Below are 12845 nucleotides of genomic sequence, written 5' to 3'. Positions count from 1 at the left end.
CCAGCTACATTTGAGAAGTGCACTGATGACGTGACCATCTCCAAGACCATCACCACAGGTTCGCACACGCCCAAAGAATCCACACTCACTTCCATGACATCAAAGACACACTGCACATGTGGCAGGGGATGCAGGTGCTCACAAACTACAAGTCAACTCCACCTGTTTGTGATGGTGACGCTGAACGGCTTCTACGCTTGATTTAAGGCACAGAACAATGTAGCGGCGAGGAAGACCAACCCTCCTTCCAACGACCAGGAACTTTGTCTTACCACTGCTGATGTGAAGAGATCTCTATTTAGAGTAAACCGATGGAAGTCTGCTTGAGCAGATAACAATCCTAGCAGAATGCTCAGTGAATGTACAGAACAGCTAGCTAGTGCTTCACTGACATCTTCAACATTTCTCTGAACAGCTCCATTATTCCTACATGATTCAAAACAACCGCCATAATCCCAGTGCCAAAGGTTTTCTGCCTGAATGACACTTGTCTTGTAGCACCCCTACACATCATGATGAAATGCTTTGAGAGGCTTGTCATGGGGCACATCAAGACCCAACTACCTCCTTCACTAGACCCCCTGCAGTTTGCGTATCATCCACACCGTTCTACGGACAATGCCATTGCCACAACCCTGGATCTGGCCCTCATGCAATTGGACAATAAAGTCTCCTATGTACGAATGCTGTTTATTGACTTCAGTTCAGCATTTATCCCTCAGCACCTGATTGAGAAGCTGAGCCTGCTGGGCCTGAATACCTCCCTTTGCAATTGGATTCTAAATTTCCTGACTGGGAGACCTCAGTCAGTCAGGATCGAGAATTACTCAGTTACCACCACACTGAGAACCAGGGCCCCACAAGGCTGTGTGCTTAGTCCCCTGCTGTTCACACTGTTGACTCACGACTGTGCAGTGATGCACAGCTTGAATCACATCATCAAGTTTGCAGATGACACAACCGTGGTGGGTCTTACCAGCAAAAACAACGAGTCAGCATACAGAGATGTAGAGCCAACAACCTGTCTCTAAACGTAGACAAAACCAAAGAGATGGTTGTTGAATTTCGAAGAGCACAGTGTGACCACCTTTCCCTGGACATCGACGAATCCCCATGGAGATCGTCAAAAGCACCAAGTTCCTTTGTGTTCATCTGGCGGATAATCTCACCTGGTCACTCAACTCCATTAGCAAGAAAGCCCAGCAGCGTCTCTACATCCCATGAAGGCTGAAAAAAGCACATTTCCCTCCCCCCATCCTGCTATACTCATATAAATATATGTCTACTGTATTCTTAAGTTACAGACACAAGCCCTTTTAGTGTCTGTTTGTTTATTGAGTTAAACATGGTAAGGTTAAAATCTCTTAGTCTCTGTGTCTATTGGTTTACTAACCTAACATTTAGTGTCCAGAAACTAACACTTAGTGTAATTCCATGGGTAACTTTATTTAAACTGTGTATTTCACTCATAAAACAACAGGCCTATCAGAAGAGAGGCTCATGAATATTATTGTATAAAACATCTCAAAAATGCTCTTAAGAATAGTCTTTAGCTATGACTTAAGTGTCAAAAAATTCTTAGTAAGGAGTAGGAGTAGTATGGAAGAAAAATAATGACAAAAGTTTTTGAATTAAAATAGCCTGTTGAATTGTACTACCTGAAAAAAAATGCATTGTATTAACCATACTTGAATTTTAATGCATTGTATTTTTATGTTTTTGAATTAAAACAGCCTGTTGAATTGTACTACCTGAAAAAAAAATGCATTGTATTAACCATACTTGAATTTTAATGCATTGTATTTTTATGTTTTTGAATTAAAACAGCCTGTTGAATTGTACTACCTGAAAAGAATGCATTGTATTAACCGTGCTTGAATTTTAATGCATTGTATTTTTAGGTTTTGCATTTTTAAGGGCTGAAATTCAACATGCGTGTATATTTTCTGTATTAAAAATTCAATAGTCCACATTCACCTTTTAGATTTCACTTTAAAATATTCGGTCTGTTTAAAAATACAACGTAAAATATTCAGCAGGCAAGTTTCAGTCCATTTAAATTCGCGTCCAAAAATTCAAGTCCAAAAATTCAGTCGTACAGATTTCAACATTTAACATCCGGGAACTGCAGGAAAAGCAGTAGAGTACCGAGTATAATCTCATCGGCTGTTAATCGATCTGACCAGCAGGTGGTGCACGTGTTCGCCAAGACTTTGTACATGTAAGATGATTTATCCACTGCAGCAGTGATGAATGTTGGCTTTTATGTTCAGTTTTAGTAAAACAACTGTAATACACTCATACAGAGAGTGTATTGTTTGGTTATGTTATTGAAAGGATACTAAACGGTTTTTAAATGCCATATAAATTAAATGGAGCCTGCTATTGGCTTTGTTTCTCAAAAGCTAAGTTGATTGTAGATTTTATTGGTGGCAATCTACCTTCTTCTTATGCCTACGAGAAACGAACACGGTTTTGTAATTCGTCACCTAGTTTATAAACCATACTCAGATTTTTAAACTGTTCAATTTACAAATCGTGCGGGCGGATTAATAAACCATACCCACAATTAAACAATCAGTGCTCTCAGATTTGCAATCCGAATCCACAAAATCATAAACAATTAATAAACAGTGCACACGCTTTCGCAATGGACCACTAACCACCACTAACACAGAGGTCCCCAACCACCGGGTCGTGGACAAGTTGCCACCGGTCGCAAGAACATCCTGAAAAAATGTGTATAATAGCTACGTTATAGTTTAATCAGGTGTTTTGTCCTTTACGAGCCAACTTCAAATAACATATCAATCCACTTACAGGGTCGCGCTCCCTCTTTTTCTTTCTCTCTCTCTCTCTCTCTCTCTCTCTCTCTCTCTCTCTCTCTCTCTCTCTACCAGCGCATCGGCGATCACATTGTTGTCATTAGAGTTCAAGCATACAGTACTTCTAAAACACAATCGATCAAAGAATTGCAAAGGTATGACTTTATGAATAAATGAAGACGTTCATTTGATATCGCAAATGAAACTGATTGCAGGCTTTTGAAAAACTTAAAAATTACCCTTAAACTCTTAATTAATTATACTTAAACTCTTTTACTGCAGTAATAATATTTTAACAGATACACTTTTAATGTAGGTTTGAGAGGAACCTAAACAGTCATGTGTCAAACATCAAAAAGCATTAACGCGAGTCCCGTGCCTCCGCGCCCAACCGCAATTCTTCTGGCATCTCCAGGGGCGCTGCTAAGGATTTTGGGCCCCATGAAAAGAATATTGACAGGGCCCCCAACACAGCTGAGACTTTTTTTTAAAAAGTAAAACCAAAACTTCAGTCTCCCTATGTCCATTCTGATCTCTCACGGGCAACACGCCCAAATCCATCTCATCCTCTTCACACCATGACATTTCCAGAGACTCTGCAGTCTCCTCCACGGGTATGCGGCCAGGAGGATCTTTCTGCACTCTACTCTTGACAATGACCGATGTACAGTGGTCACCTTACTCAAATCTTCCACTGGTGCGATAGAATACACCGCACCACCACCCTTCGGTGCTCGCACTACCTGATACACTACTGGACTCCAAATGTCCTGGATCTTATGCCGGCCTTTATGGCCACAGTGACGCAGATATACCAACTGCCCTTCCTGAAGCGGTGCATCGCGAACACACTGATCATACTTCACCTTACGTTTATTCACAGCAGTCTCCAACCGTTCTCTGGCATCCTCAAATGCCACCTGTAACCTGGTTTGATGTTCCTGCACCCAATCGTGCCCACTGCCTACAACTGGCTCCTTCACCCTACCAAGCAAGAAATCCACTGGTAACCGTGGTTCCTGCCCAAGTATTAAAAAATGTGGCGACTCACCCGTGGCTTGGTGCGGGGTGGTATTGTAACCGAATAGAACGTGGAGCAAACAAGCAACCCAATCTCTTTTCCTAGAGGATGGCAGGGTACGCAGTAAATTGTGTAGCGTCCGATTGAAGCGTTCGCACTGGCCATTTCCAGCTGGGTGATATGGCGTGGTGCGAGACTTCTTCACCCCATACATGTCACACAGCTGGCGGATCAACAAAGATTCAAAATTACGGCCCTGGTCTTAGTGCAAACGACCTGGGATACCAAACTTGTAAAACCATTCTGTAACCAAGACGTGTGCCACAGTCTCAGCCCGTTGGTCCCGGGTAGGAACAGCCTGGGTATATTTACTAAACACATCAGTCATGACAAGGACATTTTCAACACCTGAACTTGATGGCTCCAACACTGTAAAATCGATGGCCAGAATTTCATTTGGCCGTGAAGCCAACAGATGACCCATAAAACTCTGGGCTAATGGCTGAGTGTCCTTGGCAGACTGACACCGGTCACATTCCTGACACCAACGAGCAACATCTGAGGCAAGGCCTGGCCAGAAGCACCGCCTTCGAACCAATTCTGTAGTCCTCTCTATGCCCTGACGACCATGTTGCTGATGTAACAAGGTGAACACCTCCAGCTGCAAAGCAGCAGGAAGTAATAACTGCAAGACTTCCTCTCCACCATTTGGACAGTAAACCCGCCGATAGAGTACTCCGTCCTTCTCCACGAAGCGATCCCATTGACGGAGCAAAGTCAAAGCCAACTGAGACATCTGCTGGCGCTCCTCTTTTCCAGGGCATGCTTTCCGCCTCCAAAACGGCAAAACCTCAGAAATTACTGGGTCAGCAGCCTGCAATAAACCTAGGTCTACCACAGAATAACCAGGCACAGTAGTGACCATTGACTGAAGTACCTCCACTGAAGGTTCAATCTCCAGGGCCTGCTGCAAAGATGTTGGTATGGCAGTCCCCGGTATTAGTCACCCCATCACCCCACTCTCTGGAGGATTTTGGCGGGACAGGGCGTCTGCATTCCGATTACTTCTACCTGATCGATAGCGTATCTCAAAATCAAAGGCAGCGAGCTGAGCTGCCCACCACTGCTCAGTAGCCCCCAATTTCGCAGTGGACAGGTGACTTAGAGGATTGTTATCTGTATACACCATGTACCGACTGCCCAATAAGTACTCTCTAAATTTCTCTGCCATAGCCCACTTGAGCGCTACAAACTCCAACTTCATGGAGCTGTAGTTTGTCATATTTCGCTCAGTGGGCCTCAGGCTACGACTAGCATACGCGATAGGGTGCACCTGTCCCTCCTGCTCTTGAGAGAGGACTGCCCCCAATCCCCCATGGCTAGCGTCCACCTCCAAAATAAACGGCTTCGAGAAATCAGCATATGCGAGTACAGGGGCCGAGGTGAGTCGTGCCTTTAACTCCTCAAAACTCTTCTCACACTGTGCACTCCAAGCATCAGCAAACACCTTGCCAGAATGTTTCTTAAGTTTCCCCTTACCAACAGAGAACTCCGCTACCAGTTTATGCAGAGGGGTTGCGATTTTGGCAAACCCCTCCACAAAACGGCGATAGTAACTCTCGAAGCCTAGAAACGAGCGCAACTCTGTGGCATTAGATGGCCGATGTCACTGGGCCACAGCCTCGATTTTGCCAGGGTCAGTTGCCACCCCCTCTGAGGAGATCACATGACCCAGATAACTTACCTTTGGTTGTAAAAATGCACACTTTCCAGCTTTGCCTTAAGTCCCTCACGTTCCAACCATCCCAGCACAACCTCCAACCGCTCTAGATGCTGTTCTACAGAAGAAGAGAACACAATGATATCATCCAAATACAAAAGTAGTGAATGACACTGCTGATCACCAAACAAGCGCTCCATTAACCGCTGGAACGTACTGGGGGAATTGCACAACCCAAACGGCATCCTATTCCATTCAAATAGTCCGAAGGGCGTGCAAAAAGCAGTCTTATGCTTATCCACCTCATCAACTGGAACCTGGTTGTACCCGCTGGCCAAATCCATAGTGGAGAACCAGCGGGCACCAGTTAACATATCCAGTGACTCCTCTATACGAGGTAATGGAAATGCGTCCTTCCTAGTTTTAGCATTTAACTTCCGGTAGACCCAATCTCTGTGACTCCTGGGGGCTGACTAATAACCTGCACACTAGTTAGTGTGCCAAGCATTTGGCGAGGAAATAGAAGGGCATCAATGGTCCCTACATTGACAACTGGGATATAAACTATACCTCTGGTCACGCGTACAAGTGCAGGAGAAGCTAATAAACCCACTGGAAGTCCTGAATCCAAAGGCTCAAAAGTGCTACACCACTAGAAAACTTTTCAGAACAAGTGGCGGCTACCAACTTAATCATCCCGCCAGGTATACGACCTGCTCGAGGACCAAGCACCTTCACATTACCCCTCATCTCGGGAAGAGGTTGCAAGCTTACCTGATGGCAGTGCTGCAAAGCCTGATGATGCCACCAGGAGGATCCCGGACAACCAATACACCACACCTTGGAATCAGTTTACCACAGAGTTCTACCTCCAGCTCTATATAACCTATATAAGGTATAGACAACACATTGGCCGCCCTGAGCTGCAACCACTGACAGGTCTTAAGACGCTCTTGGTCCCATGGCTCAAAATTTTCACGAAAACAACTTTCTGTGATGGTAGACACCATCGAGCCAGTGTCAACCAAGCACGGTACAGATACACCACCCATTACTACTACCAAATGTGGACAGGATGACATCAAATTTAACACATGCCCATCCTTTTGCAACATATCAGAGCCTATATTGTCCCCACCTGAGCTGCGACTCAACAACTCAGTGGGAACTAGTTTTCCGACATAGACTGTGAACGTGATGGCCTATGTTCTGGTACCCTGGTGTCTGCTCGGTCAGATAAAGGAGGCCGAGAAGGAACGCGCTCTCCATCACACTCCCTGGCAAAATGACCGCGTTTCTGGCATCGCCTACACACAATAGAATCATTTCGAACAGGACGTGCATTACGTGATGGTTCGTGTAACAATGCCACATTCTTAGCAAGCTGAGTTAACTGCTCTTGCTGTGATTTTAACATCTCCCTAAGCTCAGCCATCTCAGACTGCTGAATACCTGGTGAAGACGACCCCCCCTGCACTCCATACTGAAAACCTTGCGCTAGTGGGAGTGAATAGCTACGACTTCTTGCCCCCCCTGGCACTCCCTCACACTCCCACCTAATGGCCTCACTACGAACATCCAATAAAGTCATATTAGGTTGACGGCGCACCAATTGTTTTAATTCACAACGAAGGGTGGCATCAAGCACATATTCGACAAATTGATCTCGCAAAAGTACTTCGCAATTAGGTATTACGCTCGGTGACTGCTGTTTCACTTTTTCCAAAAGCCCCATGAGGGCCAGAGAAAATTCTAGCAAAGTCTCCCCCTCTTGTTGCCTTCGGGAAAAGAAAGCCTCCTGCAACGCAATGTATGACTGAGAAAAGCCATACAATTCCTTCAAGGCTATGAAGACCTTATTTGGATCTTCTCGCTCCTGAGCCGGTCGATACCTAATCTCTTCCCGCGCCTCCCCCTCTAAGTGATCAAACACAAAAAAGCTTGATCTGCCACTGAGAGATGTCGAGCCCGCATGCAAGCCTGTACTTCCTCAACCCACTCATTAATTCCAATACCGGACCTGCCATTAAATTTCGGACATTTTCGATCCCTAGGAATAAAAACAAGTCGCTCGGCCAGTCCAACACCGGCATCCAAAGGTTGAGGTGGAACTTGCGAGGGCCCAGGTATACTGGAAGAATTATCACTAGTTGCTGGTAAACTAACCAGGGCCTGTCCTTGTCGCAACTGTAAATTGTCCGCTCTTAACTGCGCCACTAAGTCTCGTAATTCCTGAAGTTCGTCTTCCATACTAAAGACTTACCAGAACTTGAGGAAGGAAACAATGAACCGTCTTTTATCCAAGCAATGCGTCGTTATCACCCTCAAACACTGCTGTTTTGCTTCTGAAAGAAAAAAAGGCAGAGAAAAAAACAAAGCCAATATCCACGTCCCCGTCACCAGGTCATAAAAAAACGGCCCTGCCGACTACGCCACTGTGTGGCATGAGAAAGGTTTGGTGATAACACTAAATAAAAGACTTATCACTGATCTTAACAAACACATGACTACGCCACCCCAGTATTAATGTCTGGGGACCTATTAATACAGGACACACAAGTTCACAGTTCTCCTGACCTGAAAAATGAACAATGAGACGTGGATATGGCAATGCACAATGTTTATTGAAAAATATACACTTTATTAAATATTCAAAAGCTTAAAAATTGGCCAAGTAATAATAAAATGCCAATTAAATGGCAGTTAGAAATTGCAAACATGCACCGAGTTTGCTCAAAGATCTAAGGACACCAACCAACTCAAGGAGCTGAGGTTTCCCAGCAATAGGCCAGGCCGAGTGCTGGACCTCCAAGAGACCCACAGCAAAAAAATATAAATGTGCACCAAAAATCACTCACACTAGTGAACGTCACAGCAAAAAAAGAAAACTACACAATCAGTACGAGAGGTACAGCACCCGATAACAACCTGCCCACCCTGGAACACCCAGCTCCTGGGGAGAAAAGAAAATACACGTAGTCAAAATGAAACAAAAGAATGATGGGCAAAAGCACAAAGTCAAATTATGAAAAGAAACTTAGGTTCAAATACACACAAATATAACAAGAAAAAATTAAGAAATACAAAATCACAAAATGGACACTTAGCTTTGCGAGAAGCAATTCCAACCCAACTCAGGCGATAAGCCCTTTAACTCCTTCGAAAAGGAACGCTGGAATGTGCTACAGAAACAAAGTTCAGCACTAATAGCACAACAAGGCTGTTATTAAAGCCACAGTCCCAGAAAGCAAAGCAAATAGCGAGGTAGCCAAGGGAATGCTAGTAACAGATAAGATGCAATAGCACCCCCCCGACCACCAGCTGGCACAAACAAATCAAAAGGAAAAACAAAAACAAAAAAAGAACAAGCGAAGCAAAACAGCAGTGTTGAAGCGTCAAGCCATGCAGCGACAGAGCTCAGCAAAAAGCAGCACTGGAAAGAGCATTAGTTGCCTAGTTTACATCTAGATCAAAAGCAAACACATACAATAAATAAACATACCTGTAAACCGATTATAGGAACAACAAGTGGGTTTTCCTACCAGAATGCAGGAACTACATCTCCCATCCGGCAGCTCACAGCCTAAACACTATTTCCCAAATAAACATAATCAGAGAACGTCTCGATATTTTGCGTTATTAAATCAATATCATTTACTTACCGAGCAGTAGGACAGCAGTCACTCGCGCACTCAGCGTTATGAATAAACAAAGACACGCCGAGATACCACCCCATGAAACAGGAAACAGTAGCACTATGCGACCCGGGAGAGCACTGAACAGACACCAGCCTTCCAGAACAAACAATGCAGTTAAAAACGAAACTACATCAAACAGACGCAAACGCCAAACACATACCTTTACCACAAAGCAGCGACACACCGGAAAGCGGAACCCTCAGTCAGCTGAGGAATGACGCAGCCTCCCGTGTCCTTAGCAACGCCTTTATATACACGTTCACTCACAAGCTCATCAATAATGTGCGTGAACCTCGACATTACACGCAACACTGCGTCTTACCACATTAAGATCCTCTGCTTCATACTTGTCTGTCTCCATTTTTTCTCTTTAACCAGTCTTTGAGAAGTTTTAATGCCCATTCTGTATTTTTTTGTGTGTTGGCTTCGTAGCTGTCATGCTCTATTTTGTCAAGTTCAGTCTCAGTAAGCTGTCTGTGTCTTGTCGTGGTTGTCCAGTGTTTGTCACAAGATGGCGCCAAACAGTAATCTTTATTGATCTTTATTGGCGCGGAGCGATTTTACTCGCACAAGTAGTACCAGCTATGCGTTATTACTTTGGAGAGGTTATTATTTGAAAAGAACGAACCTGCAAATGTCTCAACTGACCAATCAGAATCAAGCATTCCAGAGAGCCGTGTAATAATGAGATTTATTTCTGGATCTTAAGTGAATCATATGAGTTTATAGATTCCTTTGATTCTTCTCTTTAGAACCATTCAGTTGACTCTGATTCTTTAATCTTTGACACAGTGATAGATGTTTGTGTAATGTTACTTAGTGAGGGCTTAGTTTCCTCCATGTGTTGACTAATGTAAAATAATACTTGATAATATCAGCTCTTAATAAACTCATCTACAAGCAGCATTTTCCACAGTAAAGGTCAAGTGTGCAACTAAAGCAAACACTGATCATCATAATGGTGACTTTAAATGACAAAACATCAACATCTAAATTCTCTGTCCATTCATAAAAACAGTTTTGATATGCAGATGACAAGAAAGTTTATAATAAGGCAATATTGTTTTAAATTAATGTTTGATTGAACACAAGATCATTGAACACAAAAGATGTTTTGATAAATAATGGTAAACACACAGATAATGGTACCCATTGACGTTTATAGACTATAGTTTTTCCTGCTATGAAAATGTTCTTCCCTTCAACACAATATGTGTGCTCTTCATCATCTCTGTAATGATCCAGTTCTGTGTTTTCCCTTGTCATGTTGTCATGAACTCTGTCTGTGTCTCCCCTGTCATGTCTCTTATTTTGAAGTCCTGTCTGTGTCTGCCATGTTTTGTAGTTCTGTTTAGTTCTTTTGTTTCATTGGTCTGGGTGCTGATTGTTCCCCCAGGTGTTTTCCATTACCCAGTGTATCATGCGTCAGAGAGCTGTCGCAGAGATTCATCATAAACACCTGTGTGGCTTTATTGATTGTGCTGTGAAATGGTAAAAGTTTACTTTCTTACTGTTTTTCACATTTGTCATGTTTATTCTGTTAGTTGATAATAAAGAGAGCAAAACAACTGCTTATAATATTTATTTACTGCTGTTTATTTATTTATTATTTGTTTAATAAAAATGTGTATTAGATTTTAAAAGATAACACAATTATTTTTCATTTGTTTATTTTCAAAAAGTAGAAAATAACTGACAACAAGAAGTAACAAAAGTGTATAAACGTAAATGTTTGGTGTTTACTGTCAGTATCCTTCAGCTGATTTAAGTTAAGCGTTCGTCTCCTGTTGCATCATGGGAAATATGAGTGAACGAGTGTACATCGAATGTACCCTCAAAATCAGAGTACATTGTGGGTAAAAAGTTGTGAATGAATGTAGGGAATGAAGTTGTTCACTCAGGTTTCGGACACCACTACAAAATGGCCGACACCCGATATAGTGCACTATATAGTGGATAGGGAGCGGTTTCAGACACAGCTAGCGTGTGTGCATTGTCTCGTGTTGGTGATTGTTCAATGTAATGTTTCTTGTAATGCTCTGTTCATGGTTGTCGATTCTGGTTTATGTTATCTACTTGTATGGATTTACCTTTTATTAAATACTGCACTTGGATCCTCTGCCTCTGACTGCTTTCTTAGGCAACAACATTACAGATGTCTATTACTTTGAAGTCCTGTGTTCCATGTTTGTAGTTCTGTGTAGTTCTTCTGTTCATTGGTCCTCCTGCTGATTGTTTCCCAGGTGTGTCTTGTTATCTGGTTTACACTTTGTATATATTGGTGCGTTCCAGGCAGGTTTGTAAACCCGTGAGTTACGACTTCAAAACCACGACTCACGACCCTATGCGTTCCAGGCAGCCTGTAACTCGTGTTTTTACAACCTTTTACCGGTGAAAGTGCTCTGGAACGGCAGTCAAACCCGTGACTTCCCACCCGTGAACTCGTACTAGATCGATGTACTCCCAGTTCAAAGTCGTGAGTCGTGGTTTTGAAGTCGTGAGTTACGGGTTACAGGTTGCCTGGAACGCAGCATATAGCCCCAGTGTTTCAGTTGTCCTTTGTCAGTTGTTGTCTATGTAATGTGTTGATTCCCTGTGTCTTGGATTATCATGTTTCTGTTTAATCTACTTTGTTTTATGTTTTTATTTGATAAACCCTGCATATGGATTCACTGCCTCTGCCTGACTCCAATCCAAGTTTGAATCGACCAGTCAGAGCTGAGCAGGGGAGAGATGTTTGTCCCCTTAACTGTAACTTTAGCATTAGTGATGCAAAGTCCGATTAATTTTCGCGAACCGGCTCTTTTCGGACAGATCGGCTCATTGAACCGGTTCAAAAAGCCGATTCACCGGTTCCTGACGTCATCAATAAATGACATTACTATAGTATACGCATTTATTGTATCAATGAAACATTCAAATAAAGTCGTTTGTGTCAACACATTAAAACATTTAAATAAAAAGTTGTTTTTGTGAAGGCATAGCTGATTTATTGCCTTGCATTCACAAGTTAGTAATGTTTGTGGTCACAGTTTAAATCGCGCGGATCATAAATAATAGATAAATCGTAAATGCCAGATATAACTGACCAGTTTTGACAAGCCTACAACTTGAATAAGATTCCTAAAAGACACTGATGCACAATTGTGCATCAATTGCACAAATTAAATAAGATGTGTGTAAGTATAAATAATAAATAAACTTGTGTGTGAAACTCATTGGTCTTCCTTAAACAACTACAATATGATTTGCATGCAAAATAAATCGTATCAAAACTAAAGCTTTCTAATAAAACAAGCATATCAAGAAACTAATAAAACAATAAACTTTGCGCATCAGGCTCATTCAAATCCTCGGTGATTCACACGCAGGCTGAATCCCAAACCGCCTACTTCCATACTATATAGTATTTAAAAAGCGCTACTTTGCATACTGTATGGAAGTAGGCGGTTTGGGATTCAGCCGCAGTGTCAGCAACTCATCGTCGGCAATCATCGCCTCGGCAATCATCGACAAACTTCGTTCGGTTCTTTATGAGTCCAACGTGCTATTTCGGCCGTGCGTCCTGCGTCATCAACCCG

Source organism: Paramisgurnus dabryanus, chromosome 1 (assembly GCF_030506205.2).
Source record: "Paramisgurnus dabryanus chromosome 1, PD_genome_1.1, whole genome shotgun sequence".
In the NCBI taxonomy this organism is placed as follows: Eukaryota; Metazoa; Chordata; class Actinopteri; order Cypriniformes; family Cobitidae; genus Paramisgurnus; species Paramisgurnus dabryanus.
The sequence above is the reverse complement of the archived record's forward strand: the minus strand, read 5'-3'. Positions refer to the sequence as shown.